The sequence below is a fragment of the Triticum dicoccoides genome, chromosome 3B (assembly GCF_002162155.2).
Source record: "Triticum dicoccoides isolate Atlit2015 ecotype Zavitan chromosome 3B, WEW_v2.0, whole genome shotgun sequence".
In the NCBI taxonomy this organism is placed as follows: Eukaryota; Viridiplantae; Streptophyta; class Magnoliopsida; order Poales; family Poaceae; genus Triticum; species Triticum dicoccoides.
The window spans coordinates 609,311,065-609,332,391 of record NC_041385.1 but is presented as its reverse complement, the minus strand read 5'-3'; positions in this window follow the sequence as shown (position 1 = coordinate 609,332,391).

Sequence of the window (21,327 nt, the reverse complement as noted above, 5' to 3'; positions counted from 1 at the left end):
CCGTGCCGGTGCAGTATAGTCATCTCATCGGACCTCTAGTTGGGGCTAAACGAGAGAAGTTTGATGTTCACTGGTTTATTGGTCCCCTTTGCATTTTGCGCCAAGTTTTGACCTTTGATTTAACTAATAAAATGTTAATTCATGTAAATAAAATTGTTGTGTAAGTCACCTTACGAAAACCAAATAATCCCAAAACACTTAGGCACGGTACATTAAGTCCCTCCTCGTTTCTTATTTCGTGACATATCAACCAATGAGAGATGTGGGCTGTGCATGCTTTCAATGACTTGAGATTACCAAACATGACATGCAGTGTTTACTACCTCCGTCCGGGTTTATTGGTCCCCATTGTATTTTGTGCCAAATTTTAACCATAGATTAAACTAAAAAAAATGTTCATGCATGTCACCAAACATTATATTTTTGAAAACTATGTTCAAATACGAATCCAATGAGATATTTTTTCTTGACATGCATTAACATTTTGTTAATTAAATATTTAGTCAAAATTTGGCACAAACTACAAAGGGGACCTATAAACCAGGACAGAGGTAGCACTTCATTGCATGTAATCCTATTAATTAGCAAAAAGACATTAAGTTCTCTCGCCGATAGGAATAAAACAATACACCATGTATTTGTTTACAGAGGGAGTAGTACATTTTTTGTGACATGCATTACCAGATATTGCTAGTCAAATACTAAAATCCAGATGGACGTGGTAGTACTCCTAAATCCAGACGGTGGTGCTACTAGTACTAGTAGTAGTACTACCAATGTAGTAGGAGTACTAGCACTGTACTACCCGTTGGTCAAATTATTTCGTGTTGCTCCTCACAGTGAAGTGACAAGACCCTGCGCCGGAGATGACACCTGAGTATAGGCGCCGTGTTTGGCATACCATAGTCAGCCTCACCGTCTGTAGTCACTATCATCACAGCTGTAGAGCTAGCCTACTTACAACTAGCCCTATTCGACATAATTTCCCGTGCGTAGATGCCCGTCATTGCACGGAACACCAAGATTGGGGGTGGACGGCGCCGGCAGCGGCCATCGCGCCAGATTTTTCCATGGCCTTCTAGATGTGGTGGGGAGGAGATAAGGCTGATTGTGAGAGACAAGGAGTTGTCTGTAAATAGGGAACACGTGCGATCATCTTTTTGCAAAAATGAAGAAGTTTGGTTTGTATGCTTCAGATCTAGATCCGACGACTATTGGTGACAGATGGGAGGCACAACATCATCACCAACTCAGGACCTGTTTGATTCACAGGATTTTGAAAACACAGGAATAAGACACGGCAATATTACAAGTTTCAAACTGATATTACAAATGTTAGGAGTAATGCTGCAACTATGAAGAGGGAATTACTAAGAAGTTTATGTAAGAACTTTCGTTACTTTAGGTGGATGCAGCATTATCGTACAAACTAAAATCCACCACCCTGACAAGTCACTAATGGGCAAATAAGTTTTCGAGTCTCTAGCCACTTGATGTTTCAAAAACAAATTCAGCTTCTGTGGAGACTTTGTCATTTAGGCTTGGACGCTAGCGGTGATCAGCACGCCATTCATTGTTGCACCAGAGAACGCCAAACCTCATTACCTTGAGCACACTTGCCTCCAGAACAAAGAACCTGGCCAATTTAAACTCAGATATGATGCGTCGGAAGTCGATAAAATCAATTTCTATAAGATGCAGATCAAGGCATTCGATGAGATTGTTATAGTGCAACACATTTTTCACTTTCGGGTCTTTTTTTATCCGCAAAAGAAGAGAACATATTAGAGCAGTTGGCTGTATGAGATTGCCGTGTCATCAAGAGGTACCAATATCGTTCGCTCATACGGTAGGGTTGGATGGCTAGTGATATTTTTTCACTCTCTCTCTCTCTCTCTCTCTCTCTCTTTGTTTCCTCTCATTTAACTAGGAGCACGTGAAAAGCTTGGGCATTTGTTGCCTTCTACTATGTGGCCGATGCCATATTTCGCAAAAGTATGCCACATAATACGCATCGATGTCAAATCAAATTTGCTCGCTCTCGCGATGTGAGAGAGTTGGCACCGCTGTGCACATAGACCCACATGTATAAAATCAATCAATCAAACCAACTACACCAGCCTCTCACTCCCCCAAACAAGTGTTTTTTATTGCCTCAGTCCTCTCTCTCTCCCACGCAGTGTTTTTTCATTGCGTGAGTTAATTTGGCACTAGAGCAAAGTAGGTGATCCAAATTGGGGTACCAGGTGAGCAATGGAGGGGCATCGATGCCAAATGCATCACAAGTGAATTTGGCACGTGTTTTGGCCTACATAGCCCACTTTTGTACTCCCTCCGTCCAAAATTCTTGTCTTAAATTTTTCTAAATACGGATGTATCTAGTTACACTTTAGTGTTAGATACATTTGTATCTAAACAAATGTAAGACAAGAATTTTGGGACGGAGGGAATACTACCTCGTATTTAGTATAAAATTTTGACTATAGATTTACCTAAGAAAATGCCAATGCATGTCACTAAAAATTACACCATTTGAAATTATGTTCAAATACGAATCCAATGATATAATTCTTAGTGACATGCATTAACATTTTGTCAGTTAAATCTATGGTCAAATTTTGATACTACAAAATTGGAAGAGTAAACCAGGACGGAGGTAGTACTTGCTCTTAGGGTAACCATAGAGTTACTGGAGTAGTCTAAGTTACTTTCCACTATGACTAGCCTAGGCTACTATAGTAGTACAGCATAAAAACGATGCAGGTAATCACGTGAGAAAGAATACTAAAAACATTTCTTTCCGTGCAGTGCGTAGATTTGGGGAAATTACGAAAAAATTGAGCTACGTTGTGATTACCGTTTAATAATAGGAAAGAAGTTTCAGCTCGATGAGTAGCTTCTCCATGCACGGAAAGCATGTAAGGAATCCAACAACTTAATCCAGATTGGGGCCGATAGATTTTGGTGCCAAGATCTTCACTGTGCGCATGGACTGGGTCAAGCTTGTGGGAATCATTTTATGGAAGAGGGTCGTAAATACATCAAGAAGAAATTTAAAAATGTGAATTTCAAGAAGACGGAGAAAAAGATGAGTGTTGTACCTGAACGATTACGGATCCAATAAAGAGTTCAGAGAATTTGGCAGACGAGTACACCAATGCTGTCAATTTCGGTGAGTCAATGACCCTGATTTTTGTTGGACCTTCTAGATCCAATACAAGCAATCTCTCAAGGAAAGGCGCATTCTCAATGACCATAATGTGGAACAGCTGGAGTGATCTCTTACCAATTGATGTCTTGTTGCGGGGCCAGCAAGACACATAAATCCATCGGAGATTCGTCTAGACGATGTGGAGGCTAATGAACCCGTGGATCTGCTCAAGGCGAAGGTACTCGAGCGTAGTACAGCTGCGGAGAAGGTTCTCCATAGCCTTCTTCGAGATGACAACGTCGAAGAGGTCGAGCTGCTTGAGTTGAGGGAGAAGAAGGGCAGGCGCGACATTAATCTGGGGAAGATAGCAGGAGTTGAAGTTGGCGCGGCGCAGCGTTGGCATGAGGCGGAGCACGGATGGCGGCAGAGAGCAACATCGTCCAGCTTCAAAGCTAAGCTCCTCGAGCTGATCTAGGGTGGGGGATGAGAACCACTCGTCGAACTTGGGCTGGGCCTTGAAGTTGGTACTGAACATGCGGAAGTCAAGGCGTCTGGCCAGGGTGCGATGAAAGGATCTTGGAGACTATGGCTATGCATTTGCAATCCCCGTCGCAGAGGCAGCTGTCGACGGTTTGGTTGAGGAGGACGTGACGCCAGAGGGGGCACCACCACCGGGAGAGCAGGGCGGTCCGCACGACAGATTTGGTGGGGAGGAGGCCGATGATGACGAGCAGCATGTCATCGGGGAGGCTGCTGATGAAGTCCAGGCTCGCCAGATGCGGTTTTGGCTCGAGCCTCCTCCGCTTGTTGGCTGCCTTGCCGTCCATCTCAACCGACGGCGACGCCGGTGTACACGTGTGCTGGGTGTGCGCGAGTGCGTCCTTCTGTGCATGCCACCGCACAGTGGTGAATTGTGCGCGAGTGTGTCCTTCACGCGCAAGAAGTGTGTCCTCAATGCTTCCTCAATTTACTAGCGTGCGGGGTGCTACCCCGAGTGGTTTCAACTTTGTTTACTTCACCGCGTGTCAGATGGGCCTCTAGTTTACTTATTTTCACCCACTGCCACATGGGCCAGCACACGAAGATATAGAACACGAGCTGACAAGGCAGCATGTCGACTGGTTGACTGGTCAACTAAACAATATATAGAGCTATACACTGACATAGTGAGCGTATAATCAATCGGTATAGAGAGTTCGAGTGAGAGGGGAGGCCCGCGAGAGATAGCAGAGAGAGAGAGAGAGAGAGAGAGAGAGAGAGAGAGAGCTACTCCCTCTATTCGATAATGTAGTTCCAACATTTTTTTTAAAGTCAAACTTTTGAAATGTTGACCAAGTTTATAAAGAAATTACTTATATCTACAATACCAAAGATAAATGATAGTATGAAGTAAGTACATGTTGTGATGAATCTAATTATCGTTCTAGATGTAAATGTTTTTCTCCACATATACATGGTCAAACTTTTCTGAGGTTTGACTTTTCAAAACATCCATATGCTTATGGACGTGACAGAGTCCCTAACTAGAGAGAGAGAGAGAGAGAGAGATAGAGAGAGAGAGAGAGAAAGAGTGAGTGAAAAAAGTGTGTGTGTGTGTGTGAAAGAGACATGGATAACACACAATAAAAGTAGAGAAAAGCGTGTGTGTCTTATGCAAACATATCACACATGCATCTTCGACAACGGAGGCAAGGTGAGGACATAGTGTGTGGTTGTTTGGAACCGAGAGAGTAAGACCCCTAGCACGTGGCCAAGAGGGGTCTGACAAACAAGGGAGAGAGGTTGAGAGAGACGTACGGAGAAAATGCAGACATGGGGAGGAGACAGTGTATGTTTGTCATAAAGAGATCCCCTGGAGATCGTGATGGGACTACATGGGTGGGAGATCGAGTGACAAGGTGTGTGCGCGATAGAAGATTCCCCGAGAGATATCGAGATAGACGTATGGATGGAAGGAGATAATACGTGTGTTCCTGATGGCTAGTGAGAGATAATCATACTTAGGAGGGGGGAGTGCTTGCGCCTATGATGGAGTGAGGGATTATGGTACTTAGGGGGGTGCGTGTCACATGGAGAGAGAACAAGGGCGGAGAGTGTTGTATGGGTCTATATGTATAGCGCGAGCGAGACATGTGTATGTGTGAACCTGGGAGATATAAGGTCAGTTTGGTTTGCGTCCTGAGCATCTTTTGCCTGGCCTGGGGTTGTGCATGGATTTCATGCACGCTTGTTTGGTTGCTACCCTGTGAAAAAGAAAGCTTGCCTGGCCTGGATTCCCTTGCACTTTAATTAGCCTGTTGGACTCTAGACACTGCAAGTAGCCTGGCCTAGGCGACCAATTTTGAACGCCTGGCCGTGCCTGGTCGTGCGGCCACGAGGCTAACAACAACCTGGATAGATATTAGCATTAAATAACTGCTGCATGGACTGATTGATGGGACGTTGATGCTTTGCCTGGCCCAGGCATGAACCAAACGCTTTAGCACCACACAAGCCTGGCCAGGCAGAAATATTTTAGATCTCATGTCCACACAAGGTAGTACTGGCCATCAAGGCATGAGGGTCAGGTCACGAACCAAACTGACCAATAAAGTTTGAGAGAGATTGAGGAGCCCCGATAAGGCTGAGTGGTGCGTTGATACGTCTCCAACGTATCTATAATTTTTGATTTCTCCATGCTACTTTATCTACTGTTTTGGACTATATAGGGCTTTATTTTCCACTTTTATATTATTTTTGGGACTAACTTATTAACCGGAGGCCCAACCCAGAATTGCTGTTTTTGCCTATTTTAGTATTTCGAAGAAACAGAATATCAAACGGAGTCCAAACGGAATGAAACCTTCGGGAACGTGATTTTCTCACCGAACGTGATCCAGGAAACTTGGACCCTACTCCAAGAAGTGCCAGAGGCGGTCACGAGGGTGGAGGGCGCCCCCCCTGGGCGCGCCCCCTGCCTCGTGGGCCTCCTGTTGCTCCATTGACGTACTCCTTCCTCCTATATATACCTACGTACCCCCGTCAGATCAAATACGGAGCCAAAAACCTAATTCCACCGCCGTAACTTTCTGTATCCGTGAGATCCCATCTTGGCGCCTGTTCCGAAGCTCCGCCGGAGAGGGCATCGACCACGGAGGGCTTCTACATCAACACCATAGCCTCTCCGATGAAGTGTGAGTAGTTTACTTCAGACCTTCGGGTCCATAGCTAGTAGCTAGATGACTTCTTCTCTCTTTTTGGATCTCAATACAATGTTCTCCCCCTCTCTTGTGGAGATCTATTCGATGTAATCTTCTTTTTGCAGTGTGTTTGTTGAGACCGATGAATTGTGAGTTTATGATCTAGCTTATCTATGAATAATATTTGATTCTTCTCTGAATTCTTTTATGTAAGATTGAGTTATCTTTGCAAGTCTCTTCGAATTATCCGTTTGGTTTGGCCAACTAGATTGGTAGTTCTTGCAATGGGAGAAGTGTTTAGCTTTGGGTTCTATCTTGCGGTGTCCTTACCCAGTGACAGAAAGGGTTGCAAGGCACGCATTGTATTGTTGCCATCGAGGATAACAAGATGGGGTTTTTATCATATTGCATGAATTTATCCCTCTACATCATGTAATCTTGCTTGAGGTGATACTATGTTTTTAACTTAATACTCTAGATGCATGCTGGATAGCGGTCGATGAGTGGAGTAATAGTAGTAGATGCAGAATCGTTTCGATCTACTTGTCTTGGACGTGATGCCTATATACATGATCATACCTAGATAATCTCATAATTATTCTCTTTTTTATCAATTGCTCAACAGTAATTTGTTCACCCACCGTAGAATACTTATGATCTTGAGAGAAGCCACTAGTGAAATCTATGGCCCCCGGGTCTATTCTCATCATATCAATCTCCATTATTACTTGCTTTGTTTTTACTTTGCCTTTTACTTTTTACTTTGCATCTCTATTTCAAAAATACCAAAAATATTATTTATCATCTCTATCAGATCTCACCCTCGTAAGTGACTGTGAAGGGATTGACAACCCCTAATCGCATTGGTTGCGAGTAGCTATCGTTTTGTGCTGGTACGAGGGACTCATGCGTGATCTCCTATTGGATTGATACCTTGGTTCTCAAAAACTGAGGGAAATACTTACGCTACTTTACTGCATCATCCTCTCCTCTTCGGGGAAATCCAACGCAGTGCTCAAGAGGTAGCAAGAAGAATATCTGGCGCCGTTGCCGGGGAGTTTGCACAAAAGTCAACCATACCAAGTACCCATCACAATCCCTATCTCTCGCATTACATTATTTGCCTCTCGTTTTCCTCTCCCCCACTTCACCCTTGCCATTTTATTCGCCCTCTCTTTCCCAATCTCCTCCTCTCTTTCTCTTTCACCTTTTTCTCGTTTGCCTTTGCTTGTGTGTTGGATTACTTGTTGCCATGGCACAAGATAATACCAAATTGTGTGATTTCTCGAATACCAATAATAATGATTTCCTTAGTACTCCGATTGCTCCTCTTAATAATGATGAGTCTTGTGAAATCAATACCGCTTTGCTGAATCTTGTTATGAAAGATCAATTCACCGGCCTTCCTAGTGAAGATGCCGCTACTCATCTAAACAATTTTGTTGATTTGTGTGATATGAAAAAGAAGAAAGATACAGATAACAATATTGTCAAATTAAATTTATTTCTGTTTTCACTTAGAGATCGTGCTAAAATTTGGTTTTCGTCTTTGCCTAAAAATAGTATTGATTCTTGGAACAAGTGCAAAGATGCTTTTATCTCTAAGTATTTTCCTCCTGTTGAGATCATCACTCTTAGGAACGATATTATGAATTTTAAATAACTTTATCATGAGCAAGTTGCCCAATCTTGGGAAAGAATGAAATTGATGCTTCGCAATTGCCCTACTCATGGTTTGAATTTATGGATGATCATACAAAATTTTTATGCCGGATTAAATTTTGCTTCTAGAAATCTTTTAGATTCGGCCGCGGGAGGCACGTTTATGGAAATTACGTTAGGATATGCTACAAAATTGCTTGACAATATTATGGCTAATTATTCTCAATGGCATACCGAAAGATCTTCTAGTAAAAAGGTGCAAGCTATAGAAGAAATTAATGTTTTGAGTGAAAAGATGGATGAACTTATGAAGATGTTTGCTACTAAAAATACTTCTCTTGATCCCAATGATATGCCTTTATCTACTTTGATTGAGAATAATAATGAATCTATGGATGTGAATTTTGTTGGTAGGAATAGTTTTGGAAATAATGCGTATAGAGGGAATTTTAATCCTAGGCTATATCCTAGTAATACTTCTAATAATTATGGAAATTCCTACAACAACTCTTATGGAAATTTTAATAAGATGCCCTCTGAATTTGAGAGTAGCGTTAAAGAGTTTATGAATTCACAAAAGAATTTTAATGCTTTGCTCGAAGAGAAATTGCTTAAAGTTGATGATTTGGCTAGGAACATTGATAGAATTTCTCTTGAAATTGATTCTTTAAAGCTTATATCTATTCCTCCTAAGCATGATATCAATGAGTCTCTTAAAGCTATGAGAATTTCCATCGATGAGTGCAAGTAAAGAACCTCTAGGATGCGTGCTTCCAAAGATGCCTTTATTAAAGCGTGTTCTTCCGATTCCTATAAAAATCAAGATGAAGATCTAAAAGTTATTGATGTGTCCCCTATTAAATCTTTGTTTTGCAATATGAATCTTTATGAAACTGAATATGATCTTCCTTTACCTAGAAGGCGTTCTAAGAATTTGGAGTTTCTAGATCTTGATGATGAAAGTGGGATTGAAAGAAATAAAGATCTTGATGTTGCTAAACCCACTATTTTGGATCTCAAGGAATTTAATTATGAAAATTGCTCTTCGATTGGTTGTATTTCCTTGTTGCAATCCGTGCTAGATTCTCCTCATGCTTATAGTCAAAATAAGGCCTTTACCGAACACATTGTTGATGCTTTGATGCAATATTATGAAGAAAAACTTGAGTTGAAAGTTTCTATCCCTAGAAAACTATATGATGAGTGGGAACCTACTATCAAAATTAAAATCAAAGATTATGAGTTTCATGCCTTGTGTGATTTGGGTTCTAGTGTCTCCACTATTCCCAAAACTTTGTGTGATTTGCTAGATTTCCGTGACCTTGAAGATTGCTCTCTAAACTTGCATCTTGCGGATTCCACTATTAAAAAGCCTATGGGAAGAATTAATGATGTTCTTATTGTTGCAAATAGGAATTATGTTCCCGTAGATTTTATCGTTCTTGATATAGATTGCAATCCTTCATGTCCTATTATTCTTGGTAGACCTTTCCTTAGAACGATTGGTGTGATTATTGATATGAAGGAAGGGAATATTAGATTCCAATTTCCCTTGAGAAAGGGTATGGAATACTTCCCTAGAAAGAAAATAAAATTACCATATGAATCTATCATGAGAGCCACTTATGGATTGCCTACCAAAGATGGCAAAACTTAGATCTATCCTTGCTTTTATGCCTAGCTAAGGGCGTTAAACGATAGCGCTTGTTGGGAGGCAACCCAATTTTATTTTGTGTTTTTGTTTTTGCTTCTGTTTAGGAATAAATAATCCATCTACTTTCTGTTTAGATGTGGTTTTATGTTTTAATTAGTGTTTGTCCCAAGTAGAACCTATAGGATAAGCTATGATGATAGTTGATTTGATTCTGCTGAAAAAAAGAAACTTTGCGCCCACGAGAAAAAATCAATAAATCACCGAAACGTGCTTTTGCATTGATTTTTTTGCTTCTGATCAATAAACAAATTTTCCAGTACGTCCTATTTTGGTAGAATTTTTAGAGTTCCAGAAGTTTGTGTTAGTTACAGATTTCTACAGACTGTTCTGTTTTTGACAAATTTCTGTTTTTCGTGTGTTGTTTGCTTATTTCAATGCATCTATGGCTAATAAATTAGTTTATAAACCATATTGGAATACAGTAGGTTTAACACCAATATAAATAAAGAATGAGTTAATTACAGTACCTTAAAGTAGTCTTTTGTTTTCTTTCACTAACGGAGCTCACGAGATTTCTATTGAGTTTTGTGTTGTGAAGTTTTCAAGTTTTGGGTGAATTCTTTTGATGGATTATGGAACAAAGAGTGGAAAGAGCCTAAGCTTGGGGATTCCCATGGCACCCCCAAGATAATCCAAGGACACCAAAAAGTCAAAGCTTGGGGATGCCCCGGAAGGCATCCCCTCTTTCGTCTACTTCCATCGGTAATTTACTTGGAGCTATATTTTTATTCACCACATGTCATGTGTTTTGCTTGGAGCGTCTTGTATTATTTGTGTCTTTGCTTGTTAGTTTACCAGAATCATCCTTGCTGTACACACCTTTTGAGAAAGCCATACATGATTTAGGATTTGATAGAATACTCTATGTGCTTCACTTATATCTTTTGAGCTTGATAGTTTTGCTCATAGTGCTTCACTTAAACCTTTTTGAGCGTAATAATTTTTGCTCTAGTGCTTCACTTAGATCTTTTAGAGCACGGTGGTGGATTTGTTTTAAAGAAACTATTGATCTATCATGCTTCACTTAGATTATTTTGAGAGTTGTTAATAGCATGGTAATTTTCTTAATGTTAATATACTTGGTATTCAAGATTTATGAAACTTTTTTTGAGTGTGTTGAATACTAAGATGAGTTTGATGCTTGATAATTGTTTTGAGATATGGAGGTGATAATATCAAAGCAATGCTAGTTGGGGTGATTATGAATTTAAAGAATGCTTGTGTTGAAGTTTGTGATTCCCGTAGCATGCACGTATGGTGAACCACTTTGTGATGAAGTCGGAGCACAATTTTATTTATTGATTGTCTTCCTTATGAGTGGTAGTCGGGGACGAGCGATGGTCTTTTCCTACCAATCTATCCCACTAGGAGTATGCATTTAGTGCTTTGGTTTTTGATGACTTCTAAATTTTTGCAATAAGTGCATGAGTTCTTTTGATTAATGTTGAGTCCATGGATTATACGCACTCTCACCCTTCCACCATTGCTACCTATCATGACATTTCCATAGCCATTCCGAGATATATTGCCATGCAACTTTCCACCGTTCCGTTCATATGACACACATTACTTTTGTCATATTGCTTTTTGCATGAACATGTAGTTGACATTGTATTTGTGGCAAGGCCACCTTCATAATTTTCATACATGTCCTCATGATTCATTGCATATCCCGGTACACCGCTGGAGGCATTCATATAGAGTCATATTTTGTTCTAAGTATTGAGTTGTAATTGTTGAGTTGTAAGAAAAATAAAAGTGTGATGATCATCATTATTAGAGCATTGTCCCAGTGAGGAAAGGATGATGGAGACTATGATTCCCCCATAAGTCGGGATGAGACTCCAGACTTTATGAAAAATATAAGAGGCCAAAGAAGCCCAAATAAAAAAAAGAGGCCAAAGAAGCCCACCAAAAAAATATGAGAGAAAAAGAGAGAAGGGACAATGCTACTATCCTTTTTCCACACTTGTGCTTCAAAGTAGCACCATGATCTTCATGATAGAGAGTCTCATATGTTGTCACTTTCATATACTAGTGGGAATTTTTCATTATAGAACTTGGTTTGTATATTCCAATGATGGGCTTCCTCAAAAGTGCCCTAGGTCTTCGTGAGCAAGCAAGTTGGATGCACACCCACTTAGTTTCTTTTGTTGAGCTTTCATATACTTATAGCTCTAGTGCATCCGTTGCATGGCAATCCCTACTCACTCACATTGATATTTATTGATGGGCATCTCCAAAGCCCATTGATATGCCTAGTTGATGTGAGACTATCTTCTCCTTTTTTGTCTTCTCCACAACCACCATTCTATTCCACCTATAGTGATATGTCCATGGCTCACGCTCATGTATTGCGTGAAAGTTGAAAAAGTTTGAGATTACTAAAGTATGAAACAATTGCTTGGCTCGTCATCAGGGTTGTGTATGATTAAACACTTTGTTTGGTGAAGATAGAGCATAGCCAGACTATATGATTTTGTAGGGATAACTTTCGTTAACCATGCTATTTTGAGAAGACATGATTGCTTTAATTTGTATGCTTAAAGTATTATTACCTTTATGTTAATATGAACTTTTGTCTTGAATCTTTCAGATCTGAATATTCATGCCACAATTAAGAAGATTCACATTGAAATTATGCCAAAGTATCACTCCGCATCAAAAATTCTTTTTTATCATTTACCTACTCGAGGACGAGCAGGAATTAAGCTTGGGGATGCTTGATACGTCTCCAACGTATCTATAATTTTTGATTGCTCCATGCTACTTTATCTACTATTTTGGAATATATTGGGCTTTATTTTCCACTTTTATATTATTTTTGGGACTAACTTATTAACCGGAGGCCCAGCCCAGAATTGCTGTTTTTTGCCTATTTCAGTATTTCGAAGAAACAGAATATCAAACGGAGTCCAAACGGAATGAAACCTTCGGGAACGTGATTTTCTCACCGAACGTGATCCAGGAGACTTGGACCCTACTCCAAGAAGTTCCAGAGGCGGTCACGAGGGTGGAGGGCGCCCCCCCTGGGCGCGCCCCCTACCTCGTGGGCCCCCTGTTGCTCCACTGACATAGTCCTTCCTCCTATATATATATACCTACGTACCTCCGTCAGATCAAATACGGAGCCAAAAACCTAATTCCACCGCCACAACTTTCTGTATCCGCGAGATCCCATCTTGGGGCCTGTTCCGGAGCTCCGCCGGAGAGGGCATCTACCATGGAGGGCTTCTACATCAACACCATAGCCTCTCCGATGAAGTGTGAGTAGTTTACTTCAGACCTTCGGGTCCATAGCTAGTAGCTAGATGGCTTCTTCTCTCTTTTTGGATCTCAATACAATGTTCTCCCCCTCTCTTGTGGAGATCTATTCGATGTACTCTTCTTTTTGCGGTGTGTTTGTTGAGACCGATGAATTGTGAGTTTATGATCCAGCTTATCTATGAATAATATTTGATTCTTCTCTGAATTCTTTTATGTATGATTGAGTTATCTTTGCAAGTCTCTTTGAATTATCCGTTTGGTTTGGCCAACTAGATTGGTAGTTCTTGCAATGGGAGAAGTGTTTAGCTTTGGGTTCAATCTTGCGGTGCCCTTACCCAATGACAGAAAGGGTTGCAAGGCACGTATTGTATTGTTGCCATCGAGGATAACAAGATGGGGTTTTTATCATATTGCATGAATTTATCCCTCTACATCATGTCATCTTGCTTAAGGCGTTACTCTGTTTTTAACTTAATACTCTAGATGCATGCTGGATAGCGGTCGATGAGTGGAGTAATAGTAGTTGATGCAGAATCATTTCGATCTACTTGTCTTGGACTTGATGCCTATATACATGATCATACCTAGATAATATCATAATTATTCGCTTTTTAATCAATTGCTCAACAGTAATTTGTTCACCCACCGTAGAATACTTATGCTCTTGAGAGAAGCCACTAGTGAAACCTATGGCACCGGGGTCTATTCTCATCATATCAATCTCCATTACTTTATTACTTGCTTTGTTTTTACTTTGCCTTTTACTTTTTACTTTGCATCTCTATTTCAAAAATACCAAAAATATTATTTATCATCTCTATCAGATCTCACCCTCGTAAGTGACCGTGAAGGGATTGACAACCCCTAATCGCGTTGGTTGCGAGTAGCTATCATTTTGTGCAGGTATGAGGGACTCGTGCGTGATCTCCTACTGGATTGATACCTTGGTTCTCAAAAACTGAGGGAAATACTTACACTACTTTACTGCATCATCCTCTCCTCTTCGGGGAAATCCAACACAGTGCTCAAGAGGTAGCATGCGTCAGATAGCTGATAGGGGGAAAGAGATACTCCATCCGCTCGATAATGCAGTGCATGTAAATTTTTTAGAAGTCAAACTTTGGAAACTTTGATCTGGTTTACGCAAATGTTATTTATATCTACAATACCAAAGATACATCATACAAAACTACATCTCATGGTGAATCTAATGGTATATGTTTGCCGTTCTAGATGTAATTGTTTTTCTCCACGTACATGGTCAAACTTTGTGAAGTTTGACTTTTCAATAAATCTATATGCTATGGACCGAGGAGAGTGCCTAAGTCGAGACAGATCAAGTGCGTGTGAAGTAGAATGAGTTAGTGTGCAAAAAGAGTATGTGTGTGAAAGAGAAAGTGACAACAAATGATAAATTAGAGAGAGAGTGTGTGTTTTTTCGTTTCTTATGCGAACATATCACCGATGCATCTCCGAGATAGAAAAGCAAGGTGAGGAGATACACGAAGATAGCTAGTGTATGATTGTTTGCAACGGAGAGAGACACCCCTATAGCACTTGTCCAATAGAGGTCTGGCCAACAAGGAACAAAGGTCGAGAGGGACACATGGAGGACATGGACGCATGGGGAGGGAGAGAGGGTGTGTTTGTGATAGAGAGATCCCCTCGAGATCGTGAGGGGACTATATGGGTGGGAGATCGAGGGAGGTGCATGCGCGATAGAAAGATGCCCTGAGAGAAATCGAGATAGACCATGCACATGTTTGTGATGGAGACTAAGATTAGCTAGTCATATACATATAGGGGGGACTGCATGTGCCTACAATTGAGTGAGAGACCATCATACTTGGCTAGCTAGGCATGAGATTGTGTGTGTGTGCATGTGAGATGGAGAGAGAACAAGGGAGAGAGATAGAGTTTTAGATGGGCCTATTGAGTGCGAGTGAGATATGCATGTGTATGTGTGACCCAGGTAGATGGATAGTTTGAGAGAGGGGGGAAGAGCTCCGAGACGACAGAGTGGTGACTAAGAGAATTATGGGCAATGATCCAAGGAATTTGTGTGCATACGATGAGTGGACCCAAGATATCTAGCTTGGACTAGCTAGAGTATCATACATAGTGTGCGAGAGAGACCTATAGATGGAGTATATATGCATGCGAACTAGAAAGACCCCCCACACACACACACAAAGAGAGAGAGAGAGAGAGAGAGAGAGAGAGATGGAGAGAAAGGGAGAGGGACCAACAAGGTTTGTGTGTCGGATGCGTGCAACAAAATTGAAGATTGTCAGCGAGACAGAGAGAGAGAGAGAGAGTGAGAGAGAGAGAGAGAGAACAGGAGTCCGGGAGAGGGGGAGGTCGCGCTTTATGCATCAAAGAGTGATATAAACCATGTTTCGATATAAACTTGCATTCAAATATTTAAATTGGAGAACATGTTGTCTGCAATCCACACATGAACGGATATATGCGCATATCAAACACGTTCATTAATTTGGCTTTCAACATGTTCATGGAGTACTATAATACTGTACAACATGCACCTCGATTGAGGTGTTCAATTTTGGATTTAGTTCACTATTTTGACCTAGTGAAGGAGCTATTTCATTGAATTGAGATATTTCATTTTGGGTTTGATTCGCGTTTTTGAGTGGGTCAACTATTTGTCACATAGTAAATCCCTAGCAACGAGCATGTCAAAACACATTACTCCCGAGCATCATCTCTCCATCTAAAAAAGAAGTGGCAAGCTAATATTTCAAAATTTGATTCGAATCAACTTGGTAAGGTAGACGTGGATGCTCGTTCTCCCAAAATTTGAACGAACATTAAACATCCTCTGCTCGGTGGAATTCGCCCAAGCAAATAAATGGGAGACGCGAAATTATCGTCCTATGTGGGATACACATCAATTGGCCCGTTGTACATCGAGGGTAGGTTCGTAACTTCATCCAAGCGCGCCTTCTCCTCGGCCGAAATGACATGTGCCGAATAATTCATAAACCATGGTCGGCAAAACACGCTCTCCTTGCCCGAAATAGCTTGCGCCCACTATTTCAAAACACACTCTCCTCGCCCGAAATCGCTCGCGCCCACTATATTTCAAAGCACGCCCTCCTTGCCCGAAATCGCTCCCACCCACTATTTGGGCAGAAGCAAAGTTACTCTACTATCCCCGACCCTCAGTACACAGACCCAAGCCGAGAAGACTAAAGGCAGGGGTAGAACTGTAACTCCCCCTCACATTTCAGACAAATGCGTCCATAAGACATGGTTCCACTCCCCTCCCAATCCCCCCATTCATACCTCGTTGGCGCCAAATCACCTTCTCCCCGGGAAGCTCCCTTCTCCCGAGCCGCGAAACCTCAGCCCATCCTCCATGGCACCCCCCACCGCACCAATTTCACAGCCGCCCTCCTCCCTAATGCCGGAGACGCTGTCCATTTGCCGTTGTGCACTAGGCAATGTGCCTCTTACTCCATGCTGCTGGAGCTGCCTCGACGACAACCGCGTGAACCGTACCGGAGCCGATTCACCCCCGCCATTGTTCCCCGCGCTGGAGTGGCTCCAACTACGGATCCATCCAGAGTCCTGGTGCTGCTTCCCCATAGCCGTCGACTGTCGCGACATCTCTATTTCCTTGCCGCCGGTCGCCACCGCAACCGCGTTGGCCTCACCGACTCGGCAGCTGGACCTGCCTACTTCACCATGCCGCCATATAGGTCAGACCCTCATCTCAAATCACTTGATTTAGGCGTCAGTTGTCTGAATTTTTATTCTGGGCCAATTGATTCCCAATAGGAAGCAGCACCCTCAAGGCGGCGGAGCTCCTAGGCTGTCGGTTGGCTGGTGTCTAACGTAAGGGTGCGGGGCCGCAAGTTCGCCGCAGAAGCAGCGCTTAGATGGCTATCTTAGAGTTGCGTGGATTGGCCCAGGGGCTGCGCAACCACGGTAGTGCGGTGGGGCGGGGAGCGGGGTTTTGGTCGCCGTGAGGCACAAGACGGCCATCAAGCCATCCGGCGTAGATCGGACAGTACCAAAATAAAATAAAATTGTGTGACCCCAATTTAGTCTTCAGTCAACAGACGTGTGACCACTCTCGTACCTTGCTGTTGATCTCTTAGTGTATTTGCTCAGATCAAAGAGATATGTTATTCTTAACATTATGCGTTATCTACATCTTCAGGCACACCGTCTTCCGACTCACCGCAGATGCTCTAACAAGGGAAGCATACACCAGAAGGGAGCGATAGTCCCCACTCAATAGTTCCCTGCATCGAATGCGCGTGCCCGACATGGAAAGCCACAACAACTACAGGGCCATTGACAAGTCAACACATGATGCTCACTCCTATGGATGGCGGCCAGATAGGTTGTACCCTCATCTTACTTGTGTGCAACATTTATGGCTTTGTTATTCATCTAAGCATGGCAAATAGATTATCTCATTTCACTGTATATTCATGCTGATCTCTTACATGTCTTGTTCAGGAGTTAACGCTTTTCCATAGTTCAGCTAAGATAATTGTTCTTTAGGTAACGCTATTCCATAGTTATCATCCATCAGTCAATGCTATCCCATAGGCTGGTGATTATAGTATTATACCACTTCTAGTATTACCTATGTTGTTCTTTAATACTTTTGTGTGCCATGTAGTTAATCTCGAGTATAAATGATACATATTCTGTAGCTTTCATCTGTGTTCTCCCTTTAGTTTTTGAGACATGTTGCTGCTAGTTAACCCCAGTCCTACTATTTATGTCGTCTCCTACAGACACTCATTACATAAATCTAACTACTAGTTGTCTTCCATGCATGTCAGATATAATTGCACACACTGATATATCCACAAGAACCTCACGGAGCAATGTAAAGGCCAATAAACTTGATGTCAATGATACCCAATATGATGGAACATGTAAAGGCAATTCTTCAGAAGACTTGCAGAAAGATGATGAATCCTCTTCACCCCACAAGGTCCTTGCTCTAACTTGGCCTGTGATATGGGTACAACATGCATATAATGTCCGGGAGTGTATCTACTCTGTTGCAATGACATGTGCTTAGCATGCTGATCATGCATGTAAATATGTCATGCCTTCCTGTTTTTCAGTACCTATTCCATTCATGATAACATGTTTTCAAATTCAAGTACCGCCATTCTACTCTATCGCAATCCCATTTGCTTAATTTGGACATCATGCTTCTGAATATCTTATGCATTGTTATTCATTAGTATGTACTTCATCTGTCTACCATACCATGTTTTTTTACATTGAAGTGCTATTCTAGTGCTTTGTTGCAATGCCATCTTAGTTTCCCAATCATACACATGTATGTTGCCTTAGTTTTTTCTGTACATATTCTGCTAGCATACAATTTTACATTCAACTACTGTTTTTTTTCTATGTCGTCCTATCGTATCCCTAGCTCTTACACCATACTCCCTCCGTCCAGATTACATGTTGCCAAAATGGATAAAAAGGATGTATCTAGAACTGAAATATGCCTAGACCCATCCATTTTTTTCCGGATTGAGGGAATACATGTCAATATGTCATGCCTTTCTATTCTTCAGTACCTATTCCATCTCTCTGCTGTAGCATGTTTTATAATTAAAGCACCATTCTTCTATACAAGGCACACAAGGGGAAGACGATTATGTTAGAATCTGAAGGGTTACAAACAAGGCCTTTGCAAAAGATCCAAACGCCAGGAGATAATAAACCAACTCCAGTTTTTATAGATACTGCTCCAGCACAGAGAAACCCAACTCCTACTGATAATAAGCAGATTCCAGTGGCCAAAGAACTAGTCCGCTCCAGTCCAGCAAAAATATGTCAACTCCATTCTAAGAAGCGTGTGCGTATCCTTGCATCATGAAATTTAATAGCATGCTGATCATATTTTCTACATGTTTCTCACCCATCTATCTTTTAGAAAATAAGCTTAACAGATAGAAGAATTTCTACACTGGTATCGTATGTGAGGAAAGATTCTTGCAGGAATTCTCTATGCTCCAATGCAGATGTAAGTACCTGTTGTATATCACTATAGTTTTACATCAGCATGTATTTTGTTAATCTATGTGAATCCAACCTTTATCTGATCTAAATTTACTTTTAGCAAAATGTATGATTAAAGGCCAGAATGTTGATTTTGTAAGGAAAACTGTCTGGTAGTTTTGCATCCTGAGCTGCATGAGTGTACTATCTCATATCAGTGGGTTTGAATACTTTGGTTCTGCAGTGGGTTTTCAGTGCTTTTTTACTGTGTTGTCCTGTCGTATCCCTAGCTCTTAGATCATACTCCCTTCGTCCGGATTACATGTCACAGAAATGGATAAAACTAGATGTATCTAGAACTGAAATACGCCTAGAGCCATCAATTTATTTCCGGATGGAGGGAATACATGTCAATATGCCATGCCTTTCTATTCTTCAGTACCTATTTCATCTCTGTTGTAGCATGTTTTATAATTGAAGCATCATTCTTCTATATAAGCCATGCAAGGGGAAGACGGCTATGTTAGAATCTGAAGGGTTACAAACTAGGTCTTTGCAAAAGATCCAAACGCCAGGAGATAATAAACCAACTCCATTTTTCATAGATACTGCTCCAGCACTGAGAAACCCAACTCCCACTGATAATAAGCAGATTCCAGTGGCCAAAGAACTAGTCCGCTCCAGTCCAGCAAAAGAATGTCAACTCCATTCTAAGAAGCGTGTGCGTATCCTCGCATCATGAAATTTTATAGCATTCTGATCATATTTTCTACATGTTTCTTACCCATCTCTCTTTTAGAAAATAAGGTTAAACGATAGAAGACTTCCTCCATTGGGATCGTATTCGAGGAAAATATCTTGCGGGAATTCTCTGTGCTCCAATGCTGATGTAAGTACCTGTTGTATATCACTATATTTTTACATCAACATATATTTTGTTAATCGGCGTGAATCTAACCTTTATCTGATCTAAAATTAGTTGTAGCAAAATGTTAAAGGTGCCAATGTTGATTTTTGTAAGGAAAACTGCCTGGTAGTTTTGCATACTGAGTTGCATGAGTGTACTATCTCATATCAGGCACATTACTGAATTGTAGTGCTTCTCTGGTTGCCCATTCATTCATTGTGTCAATGTTGCTTTCATATTACCTTACCTGGCTGATGATAGATGTGCCATATTGTGTTAATTTGGTGTAGGGTAGTTGCCCAAACATTCGTTGTGTCAATGTTGCTTTCCTATTATCTGACTTGGCCAATAATAGCAATGCTAGTGTGTTAATTTGGTGAAGGCTGCTGAAGATAAGAAGACAAACTCTAAAAACAGCAAGGAAACCCCATTGTTTTTTTCCAATAAATCTAGGCCAGGTAAATGGAAATAACTCATGATTAATCTGTTTGGTTCCCCTCCTAACTTATGTTATGATGCAGTGGTCGAGACACTCTCCACTATCAATAATACAAGCCTGCTAAAATCGCCATCTGAATTTGTTCAGTATCCTCTGTCTCGAATGCAACGGAATAAATGTATGTTTGTGAACCAATTAATGGTTGAAGCAATGATGGAAATGGTGGATGAATCCGAGGTGCAGAGTCGTGCGACAAAACAACTGATCAATGTTTTCAGAGACAGTGTAGCAAAGCAGCAAGAACTTGCCCACATGCTTATGGGCATCATCTGTGCTGAGGTTGCAGATTTTGACATTGTAGATCGTTAGGTTCTGCTCATTTATTTGCACTGGCATCAATCTTTGATTGCCAAGTGGATGTAATTTCCTGTAATATATGCTGGATGTGCAACATTTTTCCCTGTATGCCATACCTTTGCTTGATCGGTTTTGTTCATGTGCATAATTGCTCGTTGTAATGGGCTCAAATTATCTAATTTGGCCTAAAGACATGTACGAACTTTAGTGGGCCCATTAAGTTAATGGGCCGTTACTAGGCCGAAAGTTAATGGTCGGCCCTCTTACCTCACGGGTCATTAACAGGCCGACATCGAAGCGGGCAACAGGTGGGCCCGATTGATTTCACGGGCCGTTAATAGTCCGTTACTAAGTTTGGGCTACATATGGCCCAACTATACTGTAGGCCTTTAGCAGGCCGAAAGAGACAACAGGCTTGTACTGGACCATGAAAAGTATGGGCCGCTAAGAGGCCAAAAGTCAGGTCGTACTGTAAATGGCCCAACTATGTTGTGGGCCTTTAGCAGGCCGAAAGAGAAACCGGGGTGGTATTGGACCATGAAGGGCATGGGCCGTTAAAAGGCCAAAACAAAGGTCCGACTACAAATGGCCCAACTCATTTACGGTCCGTTAACAGGCCGAAAGGCACACAGGTCGGGAATT